Genomic DNA, 27,552 nt, shown 5'->3' with positions numbered 1-27,552 from the left:
CCAGAAGAGGCTGAGGCAGCTGGAAAGGGGCTCAGCCTGGAGAAAAGGAGGCTCAGGGGGGACCTTGTGGCTCTGCACAACTCCTGACAGGAGGGGACAGCCGGGGGGTCGGGCTCTGCTCCAGGGAACAGGGACAGGAGGAGAGGGAACGGCCTCAGGCTGGGCCAGGGCAGGCTCAGGGTGGATTTTGGGAACATTTCTGCATGGAAAGAGAGGGCAGGCAGGCACTGGCACAGCTGCCCAGGGCAGTGCTGGATCCCCATCCCTGCAGGGATTTAACAGCTGTGTGGATGTGGCACTTGGGGACAGGGGTCAGTGGTGGCCTTGGCAGTCCTAGGGGAACAGTTGGACTTGATGCTCTCAGGGGGCTTTTCCAACCTAAAAACCATTGTGACTCTAAAAATACATACATATATATATATATACATATACATATATATATATATATATATATATATGTATGCATGTATGTGGGCTGAAACACAGGCAGGCATCAGTGCTGCTTCCACAAGTCTTTCCAGAAGATTTCTTCACAATCTTTCCAAAACTCTTCTCAGGAGGAGCCAAGAAGCTTTGCAAGTTGCCACTTTGCTGGCTTTTGGAGGAGGTGGAGAATTGGTGGTTGGTTTTTGCTCTGCCTTTTGACTCCAATGCTCTGCTCCCTGTTTCCAACGGGATTTGAAGTTGGGAAGCCCTACAGAAAAGTACAGATCCAGCCCTGAAAGCTCCTGAACAGGAATCTCAGAGACCGAGGGACAGAGCTGGCAGGGAACACAGGAGGAGATCAAATGAACCCAGCTGATGCTTTTGTGGGAGCACTGGAGAGTCACAGTTAGTCCTGCTGGACACGGCCAAATGTCCCTCCTGTCCCCTGAGGGCACTTGTGAATAGCAATGAGCAAAAACATGGAGGGGAAGGAATGATTACAGGGAAATAACGGCTCATTAGCAGATAATTGGGGGCTCAGCAGCACAGCTCATTACCAGGAAAGAGAATTATAAAAAAAAATTTAAATAATGGCTTGATAAAAATAGAAACTTTTTCATTCTCGGAACAGCAGCAACACATGAAGTGCCGAACTCCAGGAGCAGTTTGGGTGCAGAGCTGGGGCCAGGGACAGTGACTGCCTCTTGTCACCCCTGGAAAATGCTCCCGTGCCAGGAATCCCTGCGGGAGGGGCCGGGATCGGCTCCACTGGCAGGAGCAAGCACACAGTGCCTGCAGCATCACCTTCAGCTCCTCATTTCCTCTGCAAGCCCAGGAAGTGCCCAGGGATCCCAGCAGGCCCTGCCGGTTCCCAAAGGGGCTCCAGGAGAACTGGGAAGGGATTTGGGATCAAGGGCCTGGAGGGACAGGACGCAGGTAATGGCTTCCACTGCCAGAGGGCAGGGATGGATGGGATACTGGGAAGGAATTGCTCCCTGGCAGGGTGGGCAGGCCCTGGCACAGGGTGCCCAGAGCAGCTGCGGCTGCCCCTGGATCCCTGGCAGTGCCCAAGGCCAGGCTGGACACTGGGGCTGGGAGCAGCCTGGGACAGTGGAAGTGTCCCTGGCTGAGCTGGATGAGCTTTAAGGTCCCTTCCCACCCAACCCATGCCATGACTCGGGGAGCTATGGTGACCTTGCAGGAGGCCCCATCACTCCAAAACCCTGCAGTCAGCCTGGATATCCAGTTACCCTCCCTCCAGCCCCTCCCAAAGCTGCCTGTGAAAGCGTTTCTCATCCCTGGATAGATCCGTATCAGCAGGACAGAGGACAGACCTCTGTGTCCCTTCCTGAGCCTCTGAAAAGCTCCACATCCAGCTGAACATCTCCCATTTGCCCTTCACCAAACCACCCTGCTCTGATTTCCCTGCACCCTCTGAATTCACAACCCACACCTGGTCCAAGACATCCCAGCAGGGAGGACTTGCCCTGCCTGCAGCTCCAGGACCATCTCCAAGAGAAGATTTAGCCCACGGACACAAGGGGCATCATAAATAATTCAGTCACTTGTTCTTGTCCAAAGCATGTCAGAAAATGTACAAAACTTGTTAATTAATTGTTTCTGTTCGTTTAGTCACTGAATCCTCCAGTATCCAGTGATTACTACGGATTTGCATCACTCCCCCACGCTGAAATGGAGCAGCTGCCACAGTCTGGTGGCACCATGAGCTTGGGGACAAGAAGTCCCCGAGTCCCTGAAGGGGTGACAGGCAGGAGCAGGACACCGGGCCAGGCACAAGCAGCTTCCTTAGCCAGCAACAATTCCAGAAAAGGGCAGAAATAACTAAAATTCCAATATTTTGGAGGAAATTAGGTACTTTCAGTACAGAAACTCACAGAAGTGAGCATTGTCACAGCTGGGGGGTGACACCCTGTTCTTCCACAAGACAGCAGCAAACCCTGGCACGCTGCTACCAACACCACTGCAGATCTTGGATGTCTCCTCCTGCATCGCTCAACATCCATTTTTTATGATGCTTAAACATTTTCCAGCCCCAGGTCCATCTCCAATGTCAGCAGGATGAGGAGGGGAGCTCACAGATGGGCTGGCCTCTCCCCTGACATCCACCAGGGAAGGAGACTCGGGAAGCCTTGGAGAGTTCCCAGGAGCTCCCATCCCTGAGGATAACATCACCCTTGGTGTAGCCAGGACCACTCCCAGGGGTTCACCACAGAGAATCCAGCCCAGGATTTTTTTATTTTATATTTTTTAACCAGGAGCTTCTTTTTTTTTTTTTTTTTCTGGAAGTCTCCCATCATCAGGAAGCACACATCCTGCCCCAGGCTTCCTCCAGCTCACGGAAAGCAGTGGGAGATGAGCAAAGGACACTCCTACACTCCTGCCAGCTCCTTCCTTGCTCACTAACCCTGGGAACAAGAAGGAGATGACAAGGCCCTCACTCCCAGGGAGGGGGAGTAGAGGGAGAGGGAGGCAGGGAAGGGACAGGGCTGGCTCTGTCCCTGTCACACCCATGGCTGTGCAGGGTCACAGGGGAACAGCAAAACCCAGCAGCACCAGGACAACAGCAGTGATGGTGTGCTGGGACACAGCCAGCCCAACCCAAACTGCTGCTGGGCCACCCAGAGCAGCTCAGAGAGCCCCTGAGCCTCCCTTCTCCCAAATCCAGCAGCTGTCGTGCCCCTTGCCTCTGGATCAAGGCTCAGCTCATCCCTGCAGGCCCCAGGCTCAGCTCATCCCAGGCTTTGGAGAAGCATCCAGGCTGAGCCAGACACGTCCTGATGGGCACTGAACCCCTCCTGTGCTGGCAGGGCTCATGTTACCCTGGGTAAGAGGATCCAGGGGTGTCAGGTATCCAGCGTGCTCGATTCCCCAAGGTCAGGACATGCCAAAGGCACAGCAGAGATGTGCAGGAGCTGGGAGCCTCCCAGCCCCCATGCTCTGCCCAGAGCCTTGGGCTCAGGGACGATGGCAGTGGGGCAGCAGCAGCCCCAAAAAGGCACCCAGCTTCCATCCCTTTTGCCTCTGGATTTCAATCCTGCTCCCTCTGAACCCACAGGCAGGGAAAGCCTCCAAGCCCATAAAGTCCAAGCTGTGCCAAATCCCCACCTTGTCACCAGCCCAGAGCACTGAGTGCCACATCCAGGCCTTCCTTGGGCACCTCCAGGGATGGGGACTCCAAACCTCCCTGGGCAGCTGTGCCAGTGCCTGCCTGCCTTCTCCATGAAGAAATTTTCCCAAATTCCACCCTGAGCCTGCCCTGGCCCAGCCTGAGGCCATTCCCTCTCCTCCTGTCCCTGTTCCCTGGAGCAGAGCCCGACCCCCCCGGCTGTCCCCTCCTGTCAGGAGTTGTGCAGAGCCACAAGGTCTCTCCTGAGCCTCCTTTTCTCCAGGCTGAGCCCCTTTCCAGCTGCCTCAGCCTCTCCTGGGGCTCCAGCCCCTTCCCAGCTCCGTTCCCTTCCCTGGACACGCTCCAGCCCCTCCAGGTCTCTCTGTCAGGAGGGTGCCAGAGCTGCCCCAGCACTGGAGGTGCCCCAGCAGTGCCAGCTCAAGGGATGGGCACTGCCCTGCTCCTGCTGCCACCCCAGGGCTGGCACGGCCCAGGTGCCCTTGGCCTCTTGGCCACCTGGGCACAGCTGGGCTCATGTCCAGCTGCTGTCACCAACACCCCCAGCGCTTTTCCCACCAGCAGCTTTCCAGCCCCTCTGTCCCCAGGTCACCTCCCCTGCAAGGAGAGGTGATTTCATGGGTGTCACAGACCTGTCCCCAAGGCCAGGGCACTGTCACAAGTCCCAGGTTAGAGCAGAAAGTCACAGTTCCATGCCTGTGGTGAGCCATGGACCATCCCCCATGGGCCCCATGCCTGGCACCCACCTCCTTTACAGCAAGGACATGCCCAAGCCCCCTCCTGGGCAGGCTCAGCTCCTGCTGTGGGAGCACGGGGAAATCCAGGTTTGATCCCTGCAGCAAGCACCAGCACAGCAGCTCTGGCTGCACTGACACCTGCTCCAGCAGCAGGACACAGATCAGAAAGGGCTGAGGCCAGGCCATGCTCTGCTCCCTGCACAGCAGGTCCTGTCAATGATTTACTGCCAAAAGCTGCTCGGAACAACCAATCCATCCCTGGAATCTCTCAGCAGCTCAGCACAGACAGCGAGAAGGGCACTTCATGCTGCAGAGTCTCCTCAGGAAGTGCTGTGCTGGCTGTCAGTGCAGAGAGATCAGGAAAAAAAGGGAAAAGAAATAAAGAAATCCACTCCTGCTGCAGCCAGGGCCTCTATTTGCAGAGCTGCTTGATGGAGCTGGGAGTTCATCTCCCTTCCAATTCTAGAAGAGCATTTCTGGTCTCTAATTAACACCATCAGGCTGTCAGGATGGCCACTTCCTCCCTAATTACTGTGCTTTGTAATTAAGATACAGCTAATAAACTCCTGTTATTAGTGATTGCTGCTGATCAGCCCCGAGGTGCAGAGCAGCTCCTGCACTGGGAGCTCTGCGGCAGTGCATCCATGTCACGGAATCCCAGGATTTTTTGGGTTGGAAAAGCCCTTTAAGGTCATTAAGTCCAACCATTAAGTCCAACACCTCCAGGCCCAGCCCTAGACTGTGTCCCTGAACCATTTCCATGGCACCTGCACATCCTTGGGATGCATCCTCTCCCAGCCAAGCCACATGTGCTTGTGGGCAGGAATCCACCTTCACAACTGCTAAAAATGAAAGGGAACAGGGCAGAGAGGGCATCTTTGGAAAGAAGATGAACATTCCCTGCCCTCAGCACATGATCTGCTGCTTTGTTGAGCGTTGAGGGCTCCCTGCTGGGAAGGATGGGCTTGGCCAGCTCCAGGCACCCCGACATTCCCTGATGGCCCCAGGGACACTCACTGCCCCACAAGCTCATCTCAGTGAGAATCATGGAATAGAATCATGGAATGCCCTGAGCTGACCCACAGGATCATCCAGCCCAGTTCCTGTCCCTCCCCAGACCCCCAACAGCCCCCAACCCTGGGCATCCCTGGCAGCGCTGTCCAAAGGCTCCTGGAGCTCTGGCAGCCTCGGGGCTGTGCCCATTCCCTGGGGAGCCTGGGCAGTGCCAGCACCCTCTGGGGGAAGAACCTTTCCTGCTCTCCAGCCTGAATCCCCCCTGGCACAGCCCAGTGCACAGAGATACTTCCACATCCACCTCCCCCAGCCCTGGGGTCAAGGGCAGTCATGGGGGGGTTTCCTTTCACTTCTCACCTGGATATCCCAGCTCACACTGAGCTCCCTGAGCTCCCAGTTCTTGAAATGAAAGGATTCCACAGCATGAAACATCTCCAAACATCTCCATGGACATTCCTACATCATCATATCACCTAGAAAAACCATCCACAGCAAGGGACACCACGCAGGGACCCATGTCAATGCACCCTGAGTGACCCCTGACTCAGCCATGCAGAATCCAGGCTTTATTTTAAAGCAGGGGAATCCACCAGCCCTGATTACAGATTTTAAGTGCTTTTCACAAATAAATCAGCAGCCACAACTCCTAAAGCTGCAATAAAACACCTCCAGTTCCCCAGCAGCTCCAGCCAGACACAGTCCCAGCCCAAACTCCAGACTCTTAACCCAGAAGCAGAACAGCCAGGATGCAGCCCATGGATTCAGCACCTCCTCATGCCAAAACTCTCAGGAAAGCGCTCCCCACCTCAGGAAATTTCTAAATAAATCTGGATAAAGGCTGAACCAATATATCTGCTTTGGGAGCAGGATACAGCCTGTCTATCATCAATGCTTCAGCAGCCACATGTGCTTGGTCCTCCTGGAAATTTAATCCAGCTCATTCCTGAGCAGACTTTAAACACTCATTTAAATGGCTCCTAGCTGGGCCATGAAATAAATACACTCTGCATGTCTATAGGGAGAGAAATGCATTTTTCCATCTGTTTCGTGGTCCCCTCTGTGTGCTGAAGCTGTGGGCCAGGTGCAGCCCAGGATCTGATTTCCTTTGAGGATAATCATCCATGTCACCACCAAATATTAATGACAGACTGCACTTGGGCATGGTAAGAAACCCAGCACCAAACACACGGCACGGAGCTGCAGAGGGAAATTCCTGATGGAAATGCCCTCTGCAAGCAGCAACAGCACTGCTTCTACTGGCAAGAGCTTTGAGAGCCTCAAAATTAACTAATGATAAGCTAGTTATCTTTATCTGTTAGCTACCCACAGACCTTTCTGTGCACAGCAAGTGAAATGCCTGCATTCCTCTTTCTCTAAAGACTTCAGCACCTCAGTCCTTCCTCCTTAATTTGGCCAAAAACCCAAAACCCAAGATCCCATCAGCTCTAACTGACCCAGATCAGCCCCTTAACACACAAACACAGAACAAATCATCTCCTTAAATCCATCTGCACCTTCCTTTGACTCTGTATAATCAAAAGAGCACTGGCACAATTTGTGCCATCCCCTGGATCCCTGGCAGTGCCTAAGGCCAGGTTGGGTGGGGCTTGGAGCACCCTGGGACAACTGTAAGGTGTCCCTGCCCATGGCAGGGGGTGGCACTTTAAGGACCCTTTCAACCCAATCATTCTGGAATATTGAATCATTCAACCCAAAGATTCAATAATTGGTTTTTCCTTACAAGCACAAAAGGAATTCCTACAGCCACCCAAAGCCTCCAGGCTGAGCTCTTCTGTTCCCAAGGAATCTCCTGCCGAGCAGAGCCAGGCCCAGCTTTTCCCTGGGCTGCTCATTAGAAGTCATCAGCATTTTAAACATACTTCAGACAGCTCCTTTTGAGGAGATAAGTGGATTTAAGGACAAAATTTTGGTAGGGGAAAAAAAAAATCCCAGCATGAGGATTTCCAAATGAAAAGCAAAGCCTCCTTGGGATGTATTTTCTCATCCAAAATATTGCATTTCCAATGGGGAATGTGCTTACCAGAGCGACACACTTTGCACATCACAGTTTTTACAGTAAATTGGTTTTAAAAGCCAACATTTTCCCAGCTTTGGGGTTCAGCTTGTTGTTAAAACATGACAAAAATTTGCCTGTCATGTCCCAGGGCCAAAGCCTCTGGGTTTGTCAAATTTGCTCCACATGTGTGAAATGGATGTTCCCCCACCAGACAGGGAAAATTTTTTACATGTCACTGCAAAGCTTGCCCAAACACCACCATAAAATGGGGGGAAGACCAGGCCAGCCATGGAAATACCCCAATCTCACCTCAGACACCCTCAGAAACCTCTCCCCAGGTTCTTTCCTGCCCTTCTCAAGCCCACTCCCCATTTCTCCAGTGCTCACCACTCACATTCCCCCGAATTCTCACACAAGGCTGGTTTCAGCTTTTGATGAGAATAATTCTGGTTTGGGGCATTTTATTCTTCACTGAAGCCTTGTTATGTAAAGCTCTGTGCAGAACTCCTGGAACACGCATGTCCTTACGTCACCCAACTGGAAAACAGCTCGAGAAGGAAAGCAAAGGGAAGGGGACAATCTGGATTTGATAAAAAAGATTTTTATTTTTTTTTGGTCATCTGAAGCCAGCTGTAAATCCTCAATTGCTTGAATTTTGATTCGACCTATTTGCATTCCTCCTTTCCTCATCCTTTTCTGGGGGAAGGAAATTGCATTTTAGATAAAATAATTTATTGTGAAGTGATGCTTGAGAGCAGGACGGGACCACAGGAGGGAGCGGAGTGACACAGGACCATGGGACCATGGCATGGGTTGCGTGGGAAAGGAGCTTAAATCCCATCCAGTGCCACCCCTGCCATGGGCAGGGACACCTCCCACTGTCCCAGGCTGCTCCCAGCCCCAATGTCCAGCCTGGCCTTGGGCACTGCCAGGGATCCAGGGGCAGCCACAGCTGCTCTGGGCACCCTGCGCCAGGGCCTGCCCACCCCACCAGGGAACAATTCCTTCCCAGTATCCCATCCATCCCTGCCCTCTGGCACTGGGAAGCCATTCTCCCTTGTGCTGCCATTATCTCAAACTACATCAAAGAAGCAACATGTGGATTTGACCACCACAAGGCCCAGGTGTGAATCACCAGGTGTTCCCAGGTCCCTGCAGGCAGACCCTTGGAACACAGCAGGGATAGAAATAAAACATGGGATGTGATGAGCTGCCAGTGCCCAGGATCAGGGGAGCTGTCTCTGGTCAGCAAGGAAAGCAAAGAACATCTTGCAAGTCCTCATTTCTCACCATCAGCCTTCACTGTGAGACACTGGATTTTGCTCAGCCCCTCCACTGATGAATCATGGAATGGGTTGGGTTGGGAATGACCTTAAAGTTCATCCAGTCCCACCCCCTGCCATGGGCAGGGACACCTTCCACTAGCCCAGGGTGCTCCGAGCCCTGTCCAGCCTGACCTGGAACACTTCCATGAACTGTAAGTGCTGCCATGAAGCAACACAAAAGTTGAACTGAAAGGCAGGACCCACCCCCAGCCTTTTCCTGCTTCATCCCACTCGGGATAAAACATTAAAATGGGGATTTCTCTCCCAAAGCAGAGCAGATTTGGGCAGAGCACCCTTTATGCCATAAAGGACAGTGCTCCTGCACACCCAGCACTGAGCTCGACTGGGAAATGCCTGGAATGACACAGAGGGCAGTAACAGACAGGATATTTTAGTGCACACCCTAAATCACAGCTCAGTGCTCCTGGAGAACATCTCTGCCTCCAACCACGGTGTGGGCAGGGAGCAGCACAGGACCAACACAGCAACACTCTCTTTCCATCTCGACTCAAAGGAATTTGGCTTAGAACTAAAAACATACATCCTGTACTAACACAGGGACCGATTTACCCATGACAAACAACCCAATACCCTGTGCAATTAAAGGTGTCTGAATAGAACAAATTATCAGCAAATTTAAAGGTTTTTTTTTTTTTATCAAAACGAAGTCAATCTGGATTTTTGAAACACCTGATAAAGCAGGAGCCCCACACTTGGTCCATCTCCAACCAAACCTAGCTGTAGCACATGATGCCTGCAGGGCAGATTCCACACGTGCATTCCTAATATTGCTGGTCGTGGGGTCAAACACCTCCTCCTCCACCCCACCCCAGCAGAGCAGCCCCTCCATCGCTCCCCAGCAGAGCGGGGAAGCCCCAGGGATGCATCCAGGACGCCGGGAAGGCCACTAACCCTTGTGGAATTTATTCAGGCAGCCGGCGTTGCAGAAGGAGCGGAGCGATCCTGTCTCCCAGCAGCCCCTACCCTTCATCCCCACCGCGGGATCGCTCTGCCGAGGCTGCCTCCTACATGGCTGCGAGCTTTAGGATGGAGGAAAACCCACAGGAATGAAGAGACAACGGCCCAGGGAGATGTCCTTATTCCAGTGCCACACTCCCCATCATCCATTCCCAGCACATGCCGGTAGCAGGGCACTACGGCTCCATCGTCAAACCAGCCTCGTACCAGCATGCACCACGGAGCAGCCCTTAACCCCATCCCTGCCGGAAAACAGCCTCATCTGCCAAAAAAAACGGGACAGAGAAGGCCAGCAGCAGCCCCAGCCCGGGGAGGCTCGCTGGGACCGGCTCCGGAGCGCTGCTGTTGGACAGCCAGCCCCAAAGCCAGAGGGATGCTGGATTTTTGGGGAGGGAGGGGGAGATTTGGAAGCTTGTCCCTTTAAATGCTGCTGGAGGTTATTTTTAGGACACTGGCTTAAAATAAAGATCAGAATTCCTTTATTTTTGTATCAGAAAGTCCATTATCCATTTTAGTCACTCGGCCATATTTCACATCCCAACAGATCAGTAACAAACCCCTGGAGGCTCCTCCAGCCCTGTCCTCCCTGAGATCCATTTTCTCGCCCCTCCATTCCAAAAACACAGTATTTTCCTAGCTTTAATTTTCCCAGTCTCGAGGGAATGAGTAATTCTGGAGGAAAAATGCAGCATAAATGCCAATCCAGAGCCCAGCAGCTGCAGCTGGGAGCTGCTGTGTGTGTGCAGTGGGACCCAGAGCACGGAGTGGGAATTGGGAATCTCCAGGACCCACAGGGATTAACAGTTTGCATTTGATCTTTTTTTTTTCTCACTCCAGCTTAATTACAAGGATTTTACAGCAAGAAGGAAACGTTTGTATTCCAGCTTTTAAATTGGAACCACTTTCTGAGGACACATTTAAATAGAGAAGCAGGGACTATGCAAGAATTCCAGGTGGAAAAAGGAGGAATTCAGCCAGATCACACAATCTTTACTCTGTGCATTCAAACCAGGAAAACTAGTGCTGTCAGTGTACATACACACAAAGATTTCATCAAATTATTGGCATATTTATTGATGGTTTGGGTAAGAATCAGCAGTTCTTAAGAGGAAAATTACCACCCCAAGAGATCGGATTTTTAATTGGAGAGGAGAGGAAGGTCTTGATGGGATTTAGCTCAAAACAAGAATTTCCAGCTCTGCTATCAGATCCAAGGACCAGCTGGAGGCAGGATCTGGGTTTTGACACTGAGACCAGAGTTAATACCTATACAGGGCCATACATACACAGACACACACTTTTATATTCTGTATTATATCCTGATTCCCAACCCTTGATCAGCAGCGATGGAGGAGACACAGCTCACTCTTGCTGCAGGAAATCAAGGCAGGATCATGGAAAAAAAAAAACCCTAAGATCCTCTCCATAAGGATCACATTCCCAAACTGACACAGCTCTGCATCTTTTCTGCCAGCTGCCCCCAGCCTCCTCCTGCCAATATTTAAGTTACATCCCCAGTCACTCATCTGAACATTTGGAAATCAGTCCTCAAGTTCCCTGTTAATCAACAGACCACAGGTTTATCCCTGGATTTAGCTCGTTCTGCTGCAAATCAAGAGTTAGCAGGGTCCCAGGAACAGCAGAAGGTGCCTGGGAAAGGCTCCCTGCCCTGTGTCAGGATGAGCTTTCTCCTTTCTTTCCAAGGGAAATGCTGGAATTGTGATGTTACTCCTTGCTGAGCAACTGAAACTCAGGAGGTGGCTCAGGTGGGACCAGGAGTGAGGGTGTGGAGCACCCAGGGCTGATGAGGGGCCAGGGGAAGGCTGGGATAAACACAGTGAATGAGGGGATCCAGGAGGAGACCATCCACCTCCTCAGGGCACACACACCATCCCACAACACACTCCCACACCATGGATCTCCCAGCAACACCAGACCAGATCTTCCAGAAACTGTATCAAATTTACAAAGCCATTTAAAAATGCAACTTCTACCTTCCAAATATTTTGCCTGGAAGAAGACAAGGTGGGTAGGTCAGAGGATGGCTGCAGTTTGGGTTTAGTCTGACTTCTTTTCCAAGTTTGATGAAATTCCAAAACAAATTGGAGAACTCCAAGAATTGTTTTCCCATTCCCAAGCGTTCCCAACAACACTCCCAGCTGCACTCTTCAGCCTGATATCTCCTTTATCATTATCCAGTTAATCTTGAAAGCCTCCATAATCCCTAATTTTCTAGTATCTTTACAGCTCTGCCACATCCACCTCCCAAACCAACTGATAAAAGCATCAGGTGATTGTTACAAAGCCCTGCCAGGATTAGTGGGACCAAACCACCTCAAACTCCAGCTCCTCCATTAAAATCGATTGGAAATGCTTTATTTGGAGCAGTTACAATAACTGCTCTCTGGTTCAGAGGTTCCCTGCACCGGGCAGGGTTGGCTGGGAAGGAACCTTAAATCCCATCTCGTTCCAGCCCCGTGGGATTGCTCCGAGCCCCATCCAGCCCGAGCATGGGGCAGGGTGGGATGAAGGGCTGCCCCACACAGGGACCCTCAGGGGACCCCCCCACATATGGGAACCCATCACTTCATCCATTCATAATCAATTCAAATGTCTGACCAACTCCAGGAGCTCTCCCAAACACTTCCAAACCCACTGCACACCCCAAAGGAGCCCAGCCCCACACGCTGCACCCAGAAAGCTCAGCCCCCTCCTGCCTCCCCAGGCTGCATTTAGGGAATTACATACTGCGTTTGCCACAGCACCTCTTCCTCATCCAGCGCTCGGGAGGGGAGGCAGGGGCAGGGACAGGGGCAGGGACAGGGACAGGGGCAGGGACAGGGACAGGGGGTGTGGGAGCAGCCCCGGACAGCTCCGAGCCCGGGCCAGCCTTCCCCCGGGATGCTCTCCGCAGGCTCCATATCCTCATTGCCTCCCTTCCCTTCCCCTCTCTGCAGCTCTCATTCCCCGTGCTCAGGGCTGGGAGTGCCTCCTCCTCCTTCTCTTCCTCCTCCTCCCTCTCCTCACCTCACTCACAGCAGCTGCGCTGCCCCAGCACATGGAAAACAGGCTCAGAAAAAACAGAAACTTGGGAAATTTCACCTTTTACAAGTTCCCAGTGGAAAAGCCCAAAACCAGCCCCTTTTGGGGGCCTCTTCTGGAGCACTTCAGGGCAGAGCTGCATGTCAAGGGTGACACAGACATTCCTTGCCCAATTTCAAGTCCTTGCTTCAAATCTTATGGTGATAAAACCACCTAAAAAAAAATCTGGGGACTTGTGCCTGCACTGAGATACCTTATAATACATTAATTATGAGATATTAAATATAGTCATTTACTGTATAATAATCCAATATTGCCTTGAAATACTCTTTCTAGAAATGCCCAAATATTCCAAAATAAAGCAGCTGCGCTGATTCCAGGTGTTCCTGCTTTGGGATTGTTGTATTTCTTAAGCAGAGTTATTCCCAACCCTCAAATTATCTCGCTGCTCCAACTGCCCCCTGCAGACACAAAGGAGAAGTGGCCACTTCCCTCTGCAAAAACCTTCACTGTATTGGAAAACACTCAACACATCTTCATCCTCTGCTGCTTTTAATATAATTTGATTCTTTTCAGTGTTTCCTAGAGAGGTGGGTGTCCCTCAGCTCCCCAGATTCCTCTGTCCGTTCAAAGTATGATGCCCAAAACCACCCCACATAAATTCACACACACAGGAGTGAAGTGAACGTGTCTGAAATATCACAGAATCATGGTTTGGGTGGGAAGGACCTTAAAGCTCATCCATTCCCACCCCTGCCATGGGGGAAAGGCTCCTTGCACTACCCCAGGCTGCTCCAAACCCCATCCAGCCTGGCCTTGGACACTTCCAGGGATCCAGGGGAATCCACAAACTCCCTGTGCCAGGGCCTCTTCTCCAGCCCTTCCTGGTCCTCTCCTCCCTCCCAGGAAAAGCCGATCTCCCTGTGCCTACACTGTCAGAAAACTTTTAGGACTTCCAAAAGGAAACACATTCAGCACTTTAAACCTTCTCTGGGCAAGGAGGTAACACTGGATCTTCTCTTTTGCCCTGTGTGAATCAAAGAAAAAATTATTTACAAAGTAAAAAGTAAAGGAAAAAACCTACCAGTTATACTGGGGGATTTTCCTTCCTGACTGAGAAGAGCTCCAGCCCCTGGATATCACCAGGAAACACCACTGCAGGTCCTGAGCAGTTCAAGCCCCATCTCCAGGCTGCAAATCTCAACTCAGAGATGCCCAGAATCCAGCATGCTCCAAGGTCAACCACAAAAGTTGTCTTCAGAGGAACAGCTCCCCAAACGCTCTTCAACAGCTTTGCCCAGCAACTGGTTTTTTTAAACACTTTGCTCCTGGACTCTATTTATTTTATTCCCTCAAAAATGCTGCTGGAGTGCAAGAAACTCCCTCACCTGCCCCACCTTGGTGACACCGAATCCCATGGTGGGTTTGTGTGCTACAGAAATCTTGGGTTCTTCAGTTATGCAATTCACCCTCAAAAGAGGAAATCAGTGGAATAACCAAAATATCCTTGTTTTACTGTAAGCAGGCAGTTGGAAGAGCTCACACATGACTTTTCCATCACACTCCAACAGTTCTGCTCCCAGACTGCTGGAGGAACTTGGTTCATCCAGGAGCTGGAGAGCAGAGGCAGAACCTGGAGGGAATTTGAGGGTTTTTTATTCCTTTCCTTGTTTAAAGCCAGACATTCACCCTCCAGCACATTTCTTCTGCACTGCTTACTGACAAGATGCCAAGGAGGGAAAGGGAGCAGGAAAATGTTCCTCTGGGTCAGGCTCCCCAGGGCAGGGAAGGGAAAGGAGGGACCACCTGAGCTGCCTTGAAGGAGGAGAGAAGTGGCTTAGCTGGGGATTTCAGAGCCAGTGACACAGCAGGGACAGAAATCCATGGAGTCCATCACTCCCTGCAGTCTGCAGGAATTACATTCAGCCCCTTTCCAACGCTCCCCACGCAGCATCTAGGTAAGTGAGTGCCCTGGGATGGCAGCACTGCCTGCTGCACCTCGCTCTCCATGGGAAGGAGCTGTACTCCTCCAGCAGGGAATCCTGCCAGGAACAAGCACAGCCTGCACCATTTCTGGGAGCAGTGATGCTGCCTGTGCTCAGGGGCTGGCTGCAGGTCCCAGCTCCAGACCTGGCAGCACTGGGAGCACCAGCCTCCTCACCCACCCCAGGATCCCTGAGGCTGGAAAAGCCCTGCCAGCCCATCGAGTCCCAGCTAAGCCCAATTCCCACTTCGTCCCCAGCCCAGAGCACTGAGTGCCACCTCCATCGAGTCCCAGCTGTGCCTGACCCCCACCCTGTCCTCAGCCCAGAGCACTGAGTGCCACCTCCAGTCACTCCTTGGACACTCCAGGGACGGGGACTCCAAACCTCCCTGGGCAGCCCCTTCCAGTGTTGACAATACTTTCCATGAAGGAAATTCTTCCTGATGTCCTGAACTTCCTCCTCATAAACCAACCTCCGTGGCTGGAAAACCTCCACCAGCAGCACCCAGAACCGTGTTTAAAAAGGATTAACAGCTTTTGTATCCCTCCATCCTCTCCCAAGTCAGTGTCAGCACCTTACACCATCCAAGGGTTCAGCCCTTCCTCCCTCCATCCTGTCAGGAGCTGAGGGATAACCCAGTGTGCCACTGTCACCACTGTGCTCCTAAATCCAACACCCACCACACCCCTCAGTGAGGCTCTGGCAGCAGTTTAAGCTCCTACCAGCACATTTCAGGGAGAATCCCAAATTGGGTGTTTATCATCTTGTCATGCTTTCAGCCCTCTTTGTTTTCCCTTCCCTTGCCCAGCTTTAACTATAAATGAATATTTGAGTTCCTCATGAATGAGTTACTGCCAGAGGGAGAGCTGCTCCCCGAGGAGACTCATTTTAAATTGGAAACACTCCTTAGAGCTAAATTTTTAGTTGAAGCTACAAATCTAATAACCGAGGTCAAAACTCCCTGGTTATCCATCTCCAGGAGCAGCATCCCTGCCAACATGACATTATTACAGCACCACGAGAAGTCATTTTCCATGGGAAAAGGCAGGCTCTGGTGCTGCATCCATCCTTGCACAAGTGGCTCTGCCCTCCATGCAGGTTTGTGTTCCACCTCCAGCACAGCCTCCTGGGGGAGGCAGGAGCTGGATCCCTGCTCACCCTTGTCCCAGGACAGGACTCCTGCAGGACAGGCTGCTGAGCCCACCCAGGGCACCAAATATCCTCAGCCCAGCAGGGCCAAGACCCCCAGCAGACCTCCCAGCAGAAGCAGCATTCCATGAATCCCATCCCACGAATCCCATCCCACCCCTCACCAATGGAGCCAGTGGAGGAGGCTGCAAGTTACCACACAAGAGAGATTTTCCTCAAATAAAATAAAAAGCTGAGCAGAATAAAAGTGGCATTGTATCCTCTGCAACTTGATCTTCACTAGCTACAGTGACAATTTTAGCTTAAAAACTCCTAAAACTCCACAAGAATTCTGAATTTCCCAGGTGGACCAGGGGAAATGGCCCAGAGGAGCCTCTGCTGGCACCAGATTCCAGCACTGGGAGGAGCCAAGGCGCTGCAGGAGCACAGGCACCACAAGGTGCCAGCACAGCCCAGCTGTGCCACTTCCAGCCTGGAATGTTGGGGCAGGGGGAATTTGGGGGTCCCCACGTGCTGTGAGCAGCCTGGGGCTCTGTCTGGGGCTGGGAAAGGGGCTGGAATGCTGAAACAGGAGGAGCAGCTCTTCCCTGCAGAAAAACAACTCTCCTGCCCAACTGGAGTATCCAAGCAAGGTCGGGCTGGCAAATTCCTCTTTTCCAAGACATCCATTAAAGGCCAGTTGCAAAGTCAAGCACAGGCAGCAAATAACCTCTGCTCCTCCAAAGCCGGGCTCTCTGCAGGGACAGGGCTTATGCAAGAGCTGGGAAAGCTGGAAGCACACGGAGCTCCACAGGCAGCCAGGAATCCATGGAAGCAGCGAGCCAGGAGAGGGCAACCTGCTCCTGCTGCATGGCCTGGGATGGGAGCAGGGAGCAAACAACAGGGCTGCAGAGTGCCCAGCAGGAAAGGCCTGGGGGTGCTGCTGACAGCGGCTGGACATGAGCCCAGCTGTGCCCAGGTGGCCAAGAGGCCAAGGGCACCTGGGCTGTCCCAGCCCTGGGGTGGCAGCAGGAGCAGGGCAGTGCCCGTCCCCTGAGCTGGCACTGCTGGGGCACCTCCAGTGCTGGGGCAGCTCTGGCACCCTCCTGACAGAGAGACCTGGAGGGACTGGAGCGTGTCCAGGGAAGGGAACGGAGCTGGGAAGGGGCTGGAGCCCCAAGAGAGGCTGAGGCAGCTGGAAAGGGGCTCAGCCTGGAGAAAAGGAGGCTCAGGGGGGACCTTGTGGCTCTGCACAACTCCTGACAGGAGGGGACAGCCGGGGGGGTCGGGCTCTGCTCCCAGGGAACAGGGACAGGAGGAGAGGGATCGGCCTCAGGCTGGGCCAGGGCAGGCTCAGGGTGGATTTTGGGAAAATTTCTTATGGAAAAAGCTGTCCAGCCCTGGCACAGCTGCCCAGGGCAGTGCTGGAGTCCCCATCCCTGGAGGGATTTAACAGCTGTGTGGATATGGCACTTGGGGACAGGGGTCAGTGGTGGCCTTGGCAGTGCTCGGGAATAGAGGGATTTGGGTGATCTTTGAGGGCTTTCCCAACCTCCACAATTCTGTGATTCTGTGACTGCAGTCTGCTCAGATATCCCAAGTACCTTGTCCAGAGATGTCTTCAGAAATCCCAAGGGGATGGAAGCCACACATGGCTCTGCAGGCATTCCCTCAAACTACGAGTCCAATCAATTCCCTGATACCAGAATAACAAATGAACATCCAACCCAAATTCTTTTATGTGCAGGGAGAACCCTGAGGGATTCCCTGTGCCCTGCTAGGACTGCACAGAGCTGTCATATCCCACCACCAATCCAAATCCCATTTTCCCTTCTATAGCCAGGAACAGGAGCTGCTGGGCTTCATTAGACACAAACACCACAAGGTTTCCTGCCAGTCCCTCATTCCTCAGTGTCCAACAGCCCTGCCACCTCCTCCTCTGCCTTAGCCCAACCCTCCAGAGATGCCTTCAGACCCACTGAAGAATCACTTTTCACTCATTTCTAATTAGCAAGGACTATTATTGTTTCTAGAGTTCAAACTTGATTTATCACCAACAGCCCTTTTCTGTGCCAGGTAAAGAAAAAAGCCTGTGGGAATTCTGAATGCCTGACAACTACAGTGAGATATGAACTGATTCCCTGAGCTGGGAATCTCCCCCTTGGTGCCCCCAGTTGTATTAAAATCCCTGTTGTGTTGCTAAATGTGGCATTAAAAGCTGCGTACAGGTGAAACTTGCCTTAAAAATCAGTAAGCAGTCTGTTCCCAGCACTGAGAGAGAGCTCAGGGCTCAAGAGCCAAGGTGAGCAAGGACCTGGCTTTGTCCCCTTCCTGCAGCCCCATCCCCATGAGGTTCCACACCCCCTGTGCTGGAACTGTCCATCCCACAGGCAGGGACACCTTCCACTGTCCCAGGCTGCTCCCAGCCCCAGTGTCCAGCCTGGCCTTGGGCACTGCCAGGGATCCAGGGGCAGCCACAGCTGCTCTGGGCACCCTGTGCCAGGGCCTGCCCACCCTCCCAGGGAACAATTCCTCCCCTATATCCCATCCATCCCTGCCCTCTGGCAGTGGAAGCCATTCCCTGTGTCCTGTCCCTCCATCCCTGGTCCCCAGTCCCTCTCCATCTTTCTTGCAGGCTACCTTCAGGTACTCTCATCCTTTGGTTCTCCAAGGGGATAAAGTTCTGCTTTATCTGGTGTCCAGTCTCTTTTTATGTGTCGTCTTCCAGAAACGTGTAAATCTTAGTTTGGGAATAAGGTTTTCCAGCATATAAATACAATGCATGCTCCCATTTTAGGCAGCACTAGAAGTGCTTGAAAGTTTTGATATTATTTTTAGCACAAATATTTTTGAAAGTCTTCCCAAGCTAAACCTGGTGTGTCACTGGTACTTAGGGAAACCACATTTTTTCGCCTGTTGTGAAAGATAACAAGTTTGTAGTATATAAAAGTGTTTTCTTGCTCAAACACCAAAACCTTGTCACCAAGGGTGAGTCTTTCCTGGTTCCCTGCCAGGCAAGCACTGTGTATTCTCTGGGATCTCAAAAATCCCTCTTCCTGCGTGGGTGCAGAAGTGGGAAGGATGATTCTTGCTGTTCCTTCCCTGCTGCACTTGCTAATATTGACTGGGTTTGTCATTTTGGGAACTTTTCACTTGAGGGATGAACCCAGGGCAGCTGGTCCCTCCTTGCTGGGCACTGGGAATGGGAAAGTTCTGCCCTCTTGGGATAAAGGTGTCCCTGCCCATGGCAGGGGGTGGGACAAAATGAGCTTTAAGGTCCCTTCAACCCAAACCATTCCATGATTCTGTGACCCTGCAAAGGCTGTTCCCACCCCTTTGGCTGGAAGTCACAAAGCACCACTTGCAGTTCCCCAAGGGAAATAATTAGCCCTGAGTTCGGGTGCAATGTGGGCACAGCCACCCAGGGGTCACTGGTTTGGGCTTTGCAGCCTTGCCAAGTGACCTTGGGAAATTCTTTCCCCAAAAAGATGTGTGAAAGGGAGGAGATCATGTGGAAGCAACAAAAAAAAAAAAAAAAAAAGGCACTGGGAATGAGAGAAAGGAAACACGGATTTACAAACAGCTGGAAAGCATGGAATTATGGAAATCCCCTCACTCAGGCCACACATTCACAGTGTTTGTCCATGGCACAGGGGAAAAGGGCCATAAATAATGAAATGAGGGGAAAAAACAGATTTAAAGAAACACAGGAAATGGGCATGGGAGAAACACAATCTACTAACACAATCCACAGCATTTTTGGAAATAAGAATGGATTTGTGGTACCTACAAACATGGCACAGCAGAAACCATTCTGCCCTGGTATTTATCACTTTATCAATTTATAACCAGCTTTTCCCTGCTATTTATCAATGCCAGGAGTAGCATAATCCTCACCATAGGAATTTATCTCACTCCCTCCCATTTTTGCTAGAGAAGAATCTGCTCTCCAGCGTGCCAAGGAGTGAACTGAACCCTCTGTGTACAACAGGATACTTCAGCCCCTGGGTTTTGCCCACCCTCCCAGCTCCCACAGGCAGGACTGAGTAAGGACTCACAAGGATTTCTCCTCCCAGTGTTCCTGCACAAAACTCCTTCTGCATCAGCTCAGCCAAAATAGGGCCTTTCCTTCACCACAGCTGTCCCAAGTCACCCTGATGAGGAAAGAAGGGGCCTGGTGTGCCAGCAGAGTTCAGAGAATCGTGGAATCACTCAGGTTGGAAAAGCCCTCTGAGATCCTTGAGTCCAGCTGTCCCAGCACTGCCAAGGTCACCCACGTACGCAAGTGCCATGTCCCCACTGCTGTTAAATCCCCCCAGGAATGGGGACTCCACCATCTGGACAGCCCGTTCCAAAGCCTGAGCACACTTTTCGTGAAGGAATTTTCCCCCATATCCAATCTAAACCTCCCCCAGAATCCTCGTGCTGCACATCCCACCCCCTCCTCCGGCAGGAGCGTTTTCCCAGCTCCGGCGTGGGCACGGAGCCTCCTGCCCACCCCTGCTCCGCTCCTGCTGCGCCAGCCCTGCCCAGAGCCTCGCCCCCAGCACTCCTCTGCTCTGTCACGTTCCTGTGTTTATTTCCAGGGGGTTACTGCTGCAGCCTCACCTGGAATGCTGAAAACGCAGGAGCCCCAAAAAACTCCACTGAGACTGCCCCAGGGCCTGGCTCGCCACACACAGCTGAACGCCAGCCCTGCCGAGGGATTTCAGGAGCCCTAGGACAGCCCAAGAGGCTGCCAAGAGTGTGAAAGGACAGGGTCACTGCCCAGAGGAGGGAGCACTAGGAGTCCCTGGGCAGTGGCACAGGGCAGGGGAGGCAGAGGGGATGTGCCTCTGCCCTTGGACAGGGGTAGGAGCAGCACTGGAGCAATAGGAGCTGTGACATCAATTCCCATCCCACTTCTGAATTACAGAATCCCAGAATAGTTTGGGTGGGAAGGGGACTTAAAGCTCATCCAGTCCCACCTCTGCCATGGCAGGGACACCTTCCACTGTCCCAGGCTGCTCCAAGCCCCAATGTGCAGCCCAGCCTTGGGCACTGCCAGGGATCCAGGGGCAGCCACAGCTGCTCTGGGCACCCTGTGCCAGGGCCTGCCCACCCTCACCTTCCCAGGGAACAATTCCTGCCCAATATCCCATCCATCCCTGCCTCTGGCACTGGGAAGCCATTCCCCCTTGTCCTGTCACAGAATCATGGAATAGTTTAGCTTGGAAAGGACCTTAAAGCTTATCTTGTTCCAACCCCTGCCATGGGCAGGGACAGCTTCCACTGGACCACGGACACCACCCAGAGCGGAGGAGCAGCCACGGCTCCTGCGCTCACTCCGAAGGATGAGGCAGGAGCAGCAGGAATGGCCTAAATACTGCTGGCTGCTCTGAGCCCCTGCTGGAATGTTTAATTCCTGCTGTTATGTAAGTACTGTTTTCTGGGTTCCTTGGCTGGCAATGATTATCACGGATTACATCTGCAAAACAACAACAGTGAACGTGCTGTGGTACCTGCGATCAGGGGAGAGCAGCACCACAGCGAGGAGGGGAGCTCGGTTCTGGGGTTACTCCATCCCCACATGCAAGTGGAGTGGAAAACAGCAGCAAGGGAATTAAAAACAGATTAGAAAAATAACAATGCGGGGGAGGGAGGGGAGGGAAGTGGTTCCTGGCTTGTGAAATAGAAAAATCCAAAGATTCCTCCCATCCTCCTCGTGTTTGCACCTCCAGGCAGCAGCCAGGAGAAGGGAGCAGTTGGAGGCTGTGTAGATAAGAGAACCCTACACTGCTTTGGGGTGGGAAGGGACCTTAAAGCTCATCCAGTCCCAACCCCTGCCATGGGCAGGGACACCTTCCACTGTCCCAGGCTGCTCCAAGCCCCAGTGTCCAGCCTGGCCTTGGGCACTGCCAGGGATCCAGGGGCAGCCACAGCTGCTCTGGGCAACCCATGCCAGGGCCTCAGAACACTTACAGGGAAAAATTTCTTCCCAGTATCCCATCTAACCTGTCACTCCAGGCCTTTGTCTAAAGTCCCTCTCCCTGACACAGGTTCCCATGGATCCAGCCTGTCCAGATCCCCCTGCAAACCCTTCCTCCCCTGCAGCATCCCTGTGGCTGTGGCAGGAGGAGCTGAAGTGCTGGCTGCAGCTCACTGGGGGTGGCTGAGATGGACCAACCCACCCCAAGCCATCAGGAAACCGGGGAGCCAGAGCACCCTGCCAGCTGCAGGAGGGAACACAAGTGAGAGCAGAAGGCACTGAGAGGAGACAGGAATCACTAGGAATGGGAAATCCAAGCAAACATCAGCAGCACTGATGCTGATGATCAGTTCTATTTCCCATGGCAGCAGCCCCTGGCATAGTTAACAACAGCTGGCTGTCCTGGGAAAATCCAGACTCCAAGGATAAAAAGACAATTAGAAGAGCAAGGTGACAGCGCTGGCAGCCAGAGCCCTCCAGCACAGGGAAACAGCTCACAGTGATGGGGAAACTCACAGGCAGGAGGGGAAAAGGGAATGCTGCTGTCAAAAGAGCTGGGAATAGCTGGACTGTTACAGCCAGAGATGAGCTGGGACAACAATGACAGGAATTGTCCCGTCCTGCCACAACCCCAGCGGAGCCACAAGCCAAGGCCACCTGGCCAGGAGCTTCTGTGAGGCCGGAGGGAGCAACAAGGGGATAATTCATGGAATGGGACAGGGAAGGTGCCAGATGCTTTGCAGTGTCACAGGCCCAACTCAAAATGGCTTTTGCAAACAAACCCCTGCCTTGGAAAAAGGACAAAAAACAGCCGAAATGAGTAGAACAACAAAAGTGACATTATCAGTTGAGTGATTAAAGGGAAAGCTGAGGAATAATTAATTATGGCTATTTTTTAATGCTGCCATAAAGGCTGGATCTGGGACGCTGAAGGCTAACTCCTTGCTGGCTTGAGCTGCCCTTGGCTTCCACCCACCCAACAGCAACCCAGGCCTGTAATGGGATCCCCATGGCTCTAGTGTTCCTCTCCAGAGTTGGATTTTCCCTTTCCACTCTCCTGCAAAAGGAATTCACCCCAGGACCTGAGCAGAGGGCATCACCAGCCCTCTTCCACTCTTCTTCTCCCCTGCTCAGAGCTCCCATCCTCCTGCAGCACACAGAAAGCCCCCAAAAGCAATCCCTCCTGGTTTTTCAAGAAGAAAACAATGGATTAAGGCAGGAGGAATAACCAGGTAACCCAAGTAATGAACCCCCATTATCCCAGATCACTGACCCACACCACAGGGTGTTGGTTTTAAAGTGAATCCTCCCTGGGATGGTCACACAAGGTCAGCCTAAAACCCCAGGAAAATTCATCTCTTTCCCTGCAAGCAAACTGCAATTGGTATTTTGGAAACAGGATACTGGGACAGGGTACAGGCTCTGGTTCCTCTGGGCACTGATCCTTCACTGTCAGAGCTGTGCTGCACAAGGAGCCCCCAGGTCACATTCCACACACAGCCATTTACAGCCTGTACCCCAAGGGATGAAACTGTGCCCAGATCTGTTGAGTCTCCCTGGATTTTCTGGCTCCTGGCAGCAAGTGCCACCATTTAATTGGATGTTGTACAAAATATTAATTATTCCTGCTCCATTTAAACCTATGAGCTGATAATTCCCTCCTTTTTCTTGTTATAAGCACTTGTCCCCAAATTTCCTAGACTCAGACAGTCACAGAATTGTTGAAGTTGGAAAAGACCATTAAGATCAAGTCTAACCATTAATCCAGCACTACCAAGGCCACCAATAACCCATGTCCCCAAGTGCCACATCCACACAGCTGTTAAATCCCTGCAGGGATGGGAACTCCAGAACTGCCCTGGGCAGCTGTGCCAGGGCTGAAAAATCCTTTCCAGAAAGAAATTGTCGCAATATCCCCACAGGCCCAGCCTGAGGCCATTCCCTCTCCTCCTGTCCCTGTTCCCTGGGAGCAGAGCCCGACCCCCTCTGGCTGTCCCCTCCTGGCAGGAGTTGTGCAGAGCCACAAGGTCCCTCCTGAGCCTCCTTTTCTCCAGACTGAGCCCCTTTCCAGCTCCCTCAGCCTCTCCTGGGGCTCCAGCACATTTCCTGTACCATTAACCATCATTCATGTGTCACTTTCAGCTGTCCTTCTCCCAAATGAAAAATTTACTTTCCATCACCCTCCTTCCCTTGTCAGAGGAGATTTTATTTCTCTGGTTAATCTTGTGCCTGTTTGGTTGTTTGGGTTTTCTTTTCAAGTTCTACTGAAAACCCTGTGAGTCACTGACAGGGCATCTCCAGGGAAGAGATCACAGCAGCACACAGAAAACCTGCATTCCTTCTTTTCCACTCTGATTATCAATTCCCAGCTTCTCTGCACTGACTCCAGCCTCAGCCAAAGGAACCAGATGCCTCTGAGAGTGGTTGGCAGGTGAGTTGTTCTTGGCACAGACACCAGCACTGACCTGTCCAGTGAACTCCTGGATTTCAGCACCATGAACACCAAAATCCCTTTCTGTCAGCCCAGAATCTGCTCCTCATCAGGCGAGCATTGGAATCACAACACAGCTTTCACCCTCTCTCCTGCTGGGGATCCCCAAGCAGGGAACCAAAAGGAGTCACCAACTCCCTCTCCAAGCTGCCCAAGTCCATTTTGGGGAGTCTTCCTAGTGTTTAAAATACCAGGAACAGACTTCCATCCTTCCATGCACACTTTTCCAAGGGCCCCCTTATTGCAGAGCCAAGAAAACAATTATTAATTCAGCACTCATACAATTCCTGGGTGTCATGATACTGCTCTAAAAAGAAAGGATAGTTTTATATCTATTTTTGTATTTGTTTAAAGAAAATCCAGCAGCCACAGTCACCAAATACAGAGGGTAAACACAGAAATCTGATTTTCAGGCCAGGTAACAGCACAGGGCCACAGCCAGTACTGATAAAAGCAGGTGATGGATGAAGACAAATCGAGTTTACTACAACTTTACCAACACTTTGCAATCCCACCTAGCAACAGGAATGCCAGGTTTGGCTGAGCAGAGCTTGGTCTGGGACTTGTCCTACTGTCACACTCTACATGTGTTTTAGAGGAATTAAGCACATGTGGTAATTGAGGAGAGAGCTAAGCCAGCAGCTCAGCTCCACTCTCGCTTTCTGCCACTAATCCGCTCAGAATCCCTGGGCGTGTTCCTCCTGGGCAGGTTCCTCCTGGGCAGGCTCCTCCCTGGGCAGGCTCCTCCCTGGGAAGCAGGGGAGCTCAGGTCACATCTCCCAGTACCAATGTCCCAGGTGACAGCTCATTACCTAAATACACCTGACTCCACAGTGGGCAGAAGGGAAACCAGAGCTCCCCATGCACAGAACAGCAAAGTCTCCCATCCCATACTCGGTTTGGGGACAGGTTTTGCTGTTACAAACAAACATAAAAAGCAGCCCTGTGAAATGGCCCCTGCGGGTGCACAGCTCCAGCCAGCAGCCGAGTAAAAAACAGAGTTAAAAACACTTCCACAGCTGTTCAGTTCAGAACTCCTGGGGGAAAGACCCTTTTCACCCACCCCAAAATGGTGATCCAGCAGTGAAAATATGGGCAGCAATTTGCCAGTCCTCCTATCCATCAAATTTCCCATCAAATCTCAAACACCCTGACAGCACAGAGGGATCACTGACTCCTGCAGAAACAGTGAATGGAATCCCAGCCCAGGCTCCAGCAGGTCTGTGGGAGATCCAAGGCTGAGCAGTGCAGCTGACACAACAGGGAGAGCTCAGAACCCCTTGCAGGGCCTAAAGGGGCTCCAGGAGAGCTGGAGAGGGACTGGGGACAAGGGATGGAGGGACAGGACACAGGGAATGGCTTCCCACTGCCAGAGGGCAGGGATGGATGGGATATTGGGAAGAAACTCTTCCCAGTGAGGGTGGTGGGCCATGGCCTCTGAAGCAGGCAGGGCAGCAGGCAGGGCAGCAGGCAGTGCCCATGAGCACAGAGGGCCACAAGGATGCTCTCTGTGTCCTTTCCCAGAAGGACAGACAGCATCAGACACAAACCTGCTCCTCTGCCCACATTACCTGCCCCCTCTGCCATTCTCTCCCCACCTTCTGGCCTCCCAGAGCCATGGATGCTCCTCCTTGAGGGCACAAATCCCTTCAGCTGCTCACCACCCTTTGCACTCATTGGAGCCCACCTGGGCTCTGCAGAGCAGCCCTTGGGGAACACACAGGTTTTGGGGATCCCTCAGGATAAGAGGAGACAACTTAGACAATTCTGCATATGAGCAGACTTGAAGGACTGGGGACTTTTGCAGCAAATCCAGAACCTCTTCCCTTTTCTTATAAACATCCACCCCAGTGCTCATAGGGACACAACATCAGGAATTCTATTTTGATTCAAGCCAAACACACAGTCACTCTTTACTATAATTAAAATATCTCTAATTGGCACAAACCATCAGCCAGGTGAACATTAAGGCATAAAGTAATTCACTGATGTGCTCAGGATTCAGCACCCATTTCCAGAGTGTCTTATCCCCTTGATCAGATCAGGAAAGCCTGGAAAAGCAGGAGTCTGCTGTGGATTTTCTGTTCCATCAGCTCCGTGGCCTGGATCACAGCTGAGTCAGCAGAGCCTCGGGGCAGCACAGCCACATCCACAGCACTGCTCTCAGCCCAGAGCTCAGCACAGCCACAGCCTCAGCACAGCCAGCCTCTGCATTTGCTATTTTTATGGGCAGACACAAACCAAAATAGCTGTGCCTGACCTGGGAGGCAGCGTGGCTGACAGCCCCTGTGACCGCTCCACCCTGACCCAGCACTGGCACAGCCCCATGGTCCCAAAGGGAAGGTAAAGAACACACCCTCCTCTCCAGGAGATCCTTTCCCACGTCCACCTGTCCAGGAGTTCCTTTCCCACACACCCACCCAGCTGAAGGACTCCACAGCCCCCACAGCAGTCAGGGCCAGCACAGTGTCCCACCCTAAACAAGTGTGCCCAGAAACTTCCCCCTCCTCCTGGATCAGCTGGGCTCTCTGTCTGTATTTGCATATTTCAGAGCTGGAATTTTAAGGGACAGAAAGTTCACAGCACTTAAAACCACAAAATGTTTTGGGTTGGGACTTCAAATAGCATGCAGTCCAAACCCCCTGCCATGGGCAGGGACACCTTCTGCTATCCCAGGGTGCTCCAAGCCTCATCCAACCTGGCCTTGGGTGCTCCCAGGGATCCAGGGGCAGCCACAGCTGCTCTGGGCACCCTGTGCCAGGGCCTCAGCAGCCTCACAGGGAACAATTCCTTCCCAATATCCCATCCATCCTTGCCCTCTGGCAGTGGGAAGCCATTCCCCCTTGTCCTGGACTCCTGTCCCAAGTCCCTCTCCATCTCTCTTCGAGCTCCTGTAGGCACTGGAAGGTGTTTTAAGGTCTCCCTGGAGCCTTCCCTTTTCCATTTCTGAAGTTTGTTTACTGCAGCTTGAAGCTGTTTTTGCTTGGAGAAGAAAACCCAATGTTAATCCCAGAAGAGTTATAGATATTGAAATACAGACTCACAGAATCATTGAAATATTTCTAAAATATTCTGTTTGCCAAGCCTAACTGACCCATTACAGAGCAGAACAATGGCACCCTGGGGAGGAGCTGTGGACCAGGCACAAGGCTCTGACAGCTTTACAAAGTGTAACTGTCCCAAACCTACTCCAATAAACACCACAACAAAGGGGCAGAATCAGAGATCCACACAGAAACAGCTCAACTAAAGATCTGTATCATTCATCCACCAAACCTCCCCAAGCTATGGAACAC

General features: G+C 52.2%; 1 protein-coding gene across 9 annotated transcripts in view; it reads right to left on the bottom strand.

The window, feature by feature from the left end:
• OSBP2 (oxysterol binding protein 2) overlaps positions 1–27,552 on the bottom strand; it is a 93,488-nt gene that overhangs the window by 38,288 nt on the left and 27,648 nt on the right. The gene's annotated exons all lie outside the window — the stretch shown is intronic.

This window comes from Vidua macroura, chromosome 18 (assembly GCF_024509145.1).
Source record: "Vidua macroura isolate BioBank_ID:100142 chromosome 18, ASM2450914v1, whole genome shotgun sequence".
Classification (NCBI taxonomy): Eukaryota; Metazoa; Chordata; class Aves; order Passeriformes; family Viduidae; genus Vidua; species Vidua macroura.
The sequence above is the reverse complement of the archived record's forward strand: the minus strand, read 5'-3'. Positions and strand labels throughout refer to the sequence as shown.